Source organism: Microcaecilia unicolor, chromosome 10 (genome assembly GCF_901765095.1).
Source record: "Microcaecilia unicolor chromosome 10, aMicUni1.1, whole genome shotgun sequence".
In the NCBI taxonomy this organism is placed as follows: domain Eukaryota; kingdom Metazoa; phylum Chordata; class Amphibia; order Gymnophiona; family Siphonopidae; genus Microcaecilia; species Microcaecilia unicolor.
In genome coordinates, this window is record NC_044040.1 from 20,438,115 (window position 1) to 20,444,320 (window position 6,206).

At 40.7% G+C, this 6,206-nt stretch overlaps 1 protein-coding gene across 1 annotated transcript in view; it reads left to right on the forward strand.

Annotated features, from left to right (window-relative positions):
• SND1 (staphylococcal nuclease and tudor domain containing 1) overlaps positions 1-6,206 on the forward strand; it is a 1,412,868-nt gene that overhangs the window by 1,290,160 nt on the left and 116,502 nt on the right. The gene's annotated exons all lie outside the window — the stretch shown is intronic.

The following is a 6,206-nucleotide window of genomic DNA, read 5'->3' on the forward strand; positions in this document are numbered from 1 at the left end:
AAAACAGAAAGTCCCCCTGTATCATCTACTACCGAGACTCCGTTCTCTTTCCTCTATACACATAGCTTTGCCGATACACCTTAATCTTGACTTCCATCACCCCTGGTATTCCAGGAAGGAGCCTCCACAGAGACCTGCCAATGCATCTTAATTCTGATCTGCAACATCTCCTTTTTTGGCACCTAGACTCAGCTTCAACCATTGAACTTCATCCCATACCTGCAGTGCAGTAGGTAACCAGAAGCAGAGCAGCATCTATGAAAGAGAGCAGTTTTCATCTGACATCAGTAAAAATAATTCACCAAGTTGTTTCTTCCATAAGCTGAACTGATATGGTTTTGCCGTTGCCTCATGTCGTGACACGCAACAAAGCTAGGCACCGGGGAAATGTCAGTATGCACCCAAAGGTGCCTGCAGCAGTGTCATCTTCCACACATCGACTGATGAAAAGGATGACGGCCCCTCAAGGTAAACTAGCGGCAGTTTCCTTATTCTGACTAAACACATTTCTTAGATCCAGCAAAAGACAAAAGAAGAGAGAAAGCACAGAGCCCCGCATCCATTATGCCTCCCGCAATTAAGTACCCTTCTGTATTCTCACAGTTGCTCCGCGTGTTTCCCTACTCCTCCCCCTGCCTGGGAATCAGCTGTGAGTGACGTCAGCCTGGCTGCAGAGGCTAGCTTAGCAACTCCAGGCGCCACGGACACAGGCAGCTACTTTAGAACGTTGGAGATGAGAATTATTATGTAGGATTTGCATATTGGAATTACACACATTGAAAAACAAGCTGCAAGATGTCTTCCGTCTGTACTGTCCTGCTCTCCAGACTCCTCTGGTACCTTGAAAGCTCTGACAGAAAAAACACATTTTATCTACCTACCTCGCCTTTGCATATGGCTCTTGTCTCACTGCAGGAAGCCCCTGTTTATGTGGCATACACACACACACCTGCACGTACATATATGCATACCATGTGCATCTCACAGGCAGCAGCTGTTTGTTTCTTGAATCTTGCTCCAGCTTTCTAATCTTTCAGCAACGGGCGTGCGTTAGGATGGACACATTTGCCAGCACAGTTTAATAAGTTAATAGCAGCTTGGGTTCGTCTGTTATTGTGCACTGTAATGGGTGATATTGTGCCACATGGAAAAAGTACTATCATAACAAACGGAGGTTAAGGCACTGTCTGCCCCAGACAGTGGGAGGTGACATCTGTCACACTATAAGCCTCAGCTTTCTCAGTCTGTCATCTTATTTGTCACTGTTATTAATCGTAAGCAAATGGCACTTTAAACTGATGCATGAATGAAATTCCAGTGCTTAGGCAATGATATTACAATTAAAAATGATTGAAGCAAAGATAACATAACAGTTGGTCAAACAGCATCGTGTGGCCTTGTGCCAAAACCTTTTGATCCACAGTATGGACAACTGGCACCAGCCAATGGCAAGACTGCGTTAAAAGTGCTTTAGCACAGGTAAAGGAATTTTGGATTTAGCACCTTTACTCAGTATTTCAAGGCTAGTACATTCAGTGCAATATATATTTCCCTGTTTCTGAGGGCTTACAAGTTAGATTTGAACCTGAGGCAATGGAAGCTTAAGGGACTTGTCAAGGATCACAAGAAGGAGCGGTGGAATTTGATCTGGGTTTACGTGGTTCTCATCCCACTCCTCTAACCGTTAGGCGGCTACTCCCCTCCTCTAAAGGTTCAAGGTTTCATTTATTTGATTGCTTAGGGTCAGACCACAAAAGCGGAATATAAATAGAGTAACAGGTAAAATAGAAATTTCAATTCAAAAAAAGCATAAAATAAAAGCAAAAAGTAACATTACAATACTGTTGTGCTGTAAGAGACCCGAGTTTCAAAGCAGCTTGCACCACAAATGGCTCAAGTCGAGGATTAAAAGCTAACCGAAATAAATGAGTCTCCAACATGACCTTAAACTTAGAAAGAGTAATGCCAAAGGAGTAAACCATTAGGCTACTCTTCCACTCCTTGAACTCTGTGGAGTTGAGAAGGACTACGTCTCGGCATACGTTGCAAGTCTCAGGCATGCATTGGGCACTGTTGAGGGATTGTTAATTTCCAATGAATGTGTCAGAATAAGTGTGCTCAGTCACTCAGTCACCATACTGTTCTCTTCCTGTCTCACAAAACTTGAAAATTCTTGGAGTCACCATTGATCGAAACCTCACTCTTGATGCCCACGTGAAAAACACTACGAAAAAGATGTTCCACTCCATGTGGAAACTCAAAAGAGTAAAACCTTTCTTCCCGTTCTTGGTGAGACAAAAGCCGATAATGTTAGTGTGTGAAATATGAGAACAGAGACCATTGGTTTAATGGTGTAACAAAGTGAATTAGCAAATAGTAACCAATGTTGGTCTTGCAAGCCTGACATAGGTACCCTCTCACATATGGTTTACTACTGCCCAAATTTACAGCTATTTTGGACTGATTTGTGGAGGCAATTTTCTGCTTTACTTTGAATTAATATTAATCTGGCCTTTAAATTAGTGTGGTGGAAATCATCTGCACTAACGGACTCATCCTTCGACAGAATTATCTGTTTGATTTCCTATTAGCTGTAGCTATGAAGTTAATTAACAACTGGGAAGACAATTCAATGTTGAGTGCTACGTTACAGTGGAATTGGTTAAGTGTTTTGAGAAAATATGAAACTATAGCTTTCGTAAAGCACAATGGTTCTGAAGACTCATTAAAATGATGGGAAAAACTGGATCACTATGTCTCAACACATACCTGTCATCCATAATTTAATTTATTTTGTATTCCATCTACTGTATACTCAATGTTATATGTTATGATGGTTATAGAAGTTAATAGTACCAATACAAATATTCAGATTAAATGTACTACTTAGCAACTTCATGTACTTCTTTGTACTGTTTAAAAGAGTAAACCGTTGCTTCATGTTTACCCATTCCTCTCCACTCAGGATTTTATCGACCTTGTATCGTATCTCCCCTCAGCCGCATCTTCTGCAAGCTGAGGAGCCCCAACCTCTTAAGCATTTCGTCATATGAGAGTCATTTCATTCCCTTATTAATTATGGTCTGTACCTTTTTTTAATTGTCCATTATATATTTTGTTTGAGATATGGCAACCAGAATTGCACACAATGGTCAAAGTATGATCGCATAATTGAGAGAGAGAGAATGAAACAAAAAAATATATATGATCATGTCCCTCTGTTTCTTTACTAATAATTCCTAACATTCTATCTGCTTTTTTGGCAGCCAGGTTACACTGAGCAAAAATTTCAATGTATTGTCTATTCTGACACCTAGATCCTTTTCCAGCATGGAACCTAGCATCTTATAGCTATAATTGGGGGTATTGTTCCCTATTTGCATCGCTTGTCCATATTAAATTCCTAGCCCATTATAAACCATAAAGCTGTATGTCTTTGTTGATCACCCCACCCCTCACCTATCCACACCCATCCTGTTAGAATATCAATGATATGCTTTGATGTCCCCATGCATACCTCCTACCCACCCCCACCCTCCCACCCTGTCAGACTGTCATAGTAATGCTTGAATGTTTTCACTTATATACACTGTCAGCTAGCACATTTGCTTATTTCCGATCTGAGGAAGAAGGGCAACCTTCGAAAGCTAATTAAGAAATGTATTAAGTTATGGCCAATAAAAAAGGTATCATCTTATTTTCTTTTCCATGTTTTATTTTGTTTGATTTCTATAGATTCTACATGGAATGTTGCTATTCCACTAGCAACATTCCATGTAGAAATCGGCCCTTGTAGATCACCAATGTGGCCGCGCAGGCTTCTGCTTCTGTGAGTCTGATGTCCTGCACGTACGTGCAGGACGTCAGACTCACAGAAACAGAAGCCTGCGCAGCCTTCTACATGGAATGTTGGACACTAGCAACATTCCATGTAGAATCTCCAATAGTATCTATTTTACTGTCATAGTAATGCTTGAATGTTGTCACTTATAAACACTGTCAGCTAGCACATTTGCTTATTTCCGATCTGAGGAAGAAGGGCAACCTTCAAAAGCTAATCAAGAAATGTATTAAGTTATGGCCAATAAAAAAGGTATCATCTTATTTTCTTTTCCATGTTTTATTTTGTTTGATTTCTATAGATTCTACATGGAATGTTGCTATTCCACTAGCAACATTCCATGTAGAAGTCGGCCCTTGTAGATCACCAATGTGGCCGCGCAGGCTTCTGCTTCTGTGAGTCTGATGTCCTGCACGTACGTGCAGGACGTCAGACTCACAGAAACAGAAGCCTGCGCAGCCTTCTACATGGAATGTTGGACACTAGCAACATTCCATGTAGAATCTCCAATAGTACCAACATTCCATGTAGAATCTCCAATAGTATCTATTTTACTGTCATAGTAATGCTTGAATGTTTTCACTTATAAACACTGTCAGCTAGCACATTTGCTTATTTCCGATCTGAGGAAGAAGGGCAACCTTCGAAAGCTAATCAAGAAATGTATTAAGTTATGGCCAATAAAAAAGGTATCATCTTATTTTCTTTTCCATGTTTTATTTTGTTTGATTTCTATTGATAACATCTGCCATTTGGATGCCATTCTTCCAGTCTCCCAAAGTCCTCCAGTAATGTATGACAAACTGCATGCGATTAATTTTGTGTTATCTGCAAATATAGTCACTCGTTGTTCCCATTGCCAGATCATTTATCAGTATATTAAAAAGCACTTTTCACAGTACAGATTCCTGTGGTATTCCACTATGCCCCTTCCTCCATTGAGAGAGTTGCCTATTTAACCGTATTCTTTTCTATTTTTTCATCATTTCGTCCTATCCCATGGCTTTTTAATTTGCTCTAGAGGCTCTTGTAAAGAACTTTGTCTAAAGCTTTCTGAAAATCCAGATGTGTTTGTCAGCTGACTCATGTTTCTCCACGATATCGCAGATTGGTGTGGCAGGACTTCCCTTGTCTAAATCCATTAAACCATATCTGTGTTATGTGTTTAGTAATTTTGTTTTTCATACTACTGATGTCATGCTCATAGGTCTATAGGGTTAAATGATCAAATCTTTAAATGGAGGAAGGTAGAGTGCCACAGTTTGCTGTACTGGGACTGGTGTTTTTTAAATAAATGTATATATGATCTGGAAATTAGAACATCCAAGTGAAGCGATCGAATGTGTAAATGACATAAAATTATTTAAAGTTGTTGAATCGCTTGCGGACTGTGAGAAATTTCAGGAGGACTGTGGGAAGCTAGACGACAGGGCATCCAAATGGCAGATGAAATTTAAGCAAATCCAAGAAGACAGGAGGAGCCTCCACGGAAAGTCATAATCTATGAATAAACTGATTTTTGAGATTATCTCCCTATTGGTTTGCGCATTTGTCAGCCTCTACTTTAGATGAAATTTAAGTGCATAATGATGAATACCCAAATTGTAGCTACGTGATGCTAGGTTCCACAAGAGGATTTAGGTGTCTTTGTTGACAACCAGTGGCGTAGCCACAGGTGGGCCTGGGTGGCCCGGGGCCCACCCACTTAGGGCTCAGGCCCACCCAACAGTAGCATATGTTTAGTCGTAGCTGGTGGGGATCCCAAGCTCTGCCAGCTGAAGACTTCCCCCTGATGGTAACAAAAACGCTACTCTCCGTGATACCGGCACCTGCACATGCTAAGTTTTCAGTGCAAGGTGGAAAGAAGCGTTTTCCTGCCAGCTGAGATATTTTTTGGTGGTGGTGGGGGGAGAACACTTGGTGCCCACCCACTTCTTGCCTAGGCCCACTCAGAATCTATTTTCTGGCTACGCCTCTGTCGACAACACATTGATATCTTCTGCTGTGTGTGTGGCAGCAGGCCAACAAAGCAAACAGGAATTACTAGAAATGGAATAGAACAAAGCAAAGAATATCGTACTGCTTCTGTATCCCTCCATGATGAGGCCGCACCTTGAGTATTGTTTGCGATTCTGGTTGCCACATCTCAAAAAAGGTATAGTGGAATTAGAAGAGATTATAGAAAAGATCAGCCACAATTCTGAAGGAAATATGAGGAAAGGCTACAGAAGTTGGGGCTCTTTTGTTTGGAAGAGAGACATTTGAGATATTTGGTATGATAGATGTTTAAAAAATCCAGAGTAGAGTGGAACAGATAATCTTGAATTGATTATTTTTTTTGAAAAGTACAAAGACTAGGGAACAC